General features: G+C 69.2%; 1 protein-coding gene across 3 annotated transcripts in view; it reads left to right on the top strand.

The window, feature by feature from the left end:
* Positions 1-455, top strand: part of RAMP2 (receptor activity modifying protein 2) — a 6,001-nt gene that overhangs the window by 4,937 nt on the left and 609 nt on the right. The gene's annotated exons all lie outside the window — the stretch shown is intronic.

Genomic DNA, 455 nt, shown 5'->3' with positions numbered 1-455 from the left:
GCGTGGGGCTGGCTGGTGCAGGCAGTGGGGTGCTGGGCGAACCCAGGGCAATCTGGAGGGGTGCTGCTGGGCCAGGGGGGTGCTTGGAGCTGCCCGGGGGGGTCTGTGCCTTTTGTGTCCTGCAGCCACCCTCTGCCCCCAGATGTCCCTGTCCCCTCCCAGCACCCTATGGCTCTCTCCCCAGGCCCTACAGCTTGCTGCAGGACGAGGGGGGGTAGGGGCTCTGACCAGCCCTGGGGACATCCCCAGCTGGGGACCCTTTGGTGGGGGCATTGCCTGTGGCCCCTCTGTCCCCATGGCCACATGAGTGGGGCAGCTCCCAAGACCGCGGAAAGTGTTTGATGGGGGCAGAGCCCCCAGGCCATGCTGACAGGCCACTAGCTCCCGGCCTGAGGGACCTGGGGCCACCTTCCCCTCCAGCAGCTCCTGCCTGCGTGGGGGTGGGTGGGGGCAGG

This window comes from Egretta garzetta, unplaced genomic scaffold, assembly GCF_000687185.1.
Source record: "Egretta garzetta isolate BGI_Z169 unplaced genomic scaffold, ASM68718v1 scaffold100, whole genome shotgun sequence".
Taxonomy (NCBI): domain Eukaryota; kingdom Metazoa; phylum Chordata; class Aves; order Pelecaniformes; family Ardeidae; genus Egretta; species Egretta garzetta.
Note: the sequence above shows the minus strand (reverse complement) of the source record. Positions and strands in the feature narration are given on the sequence as shown.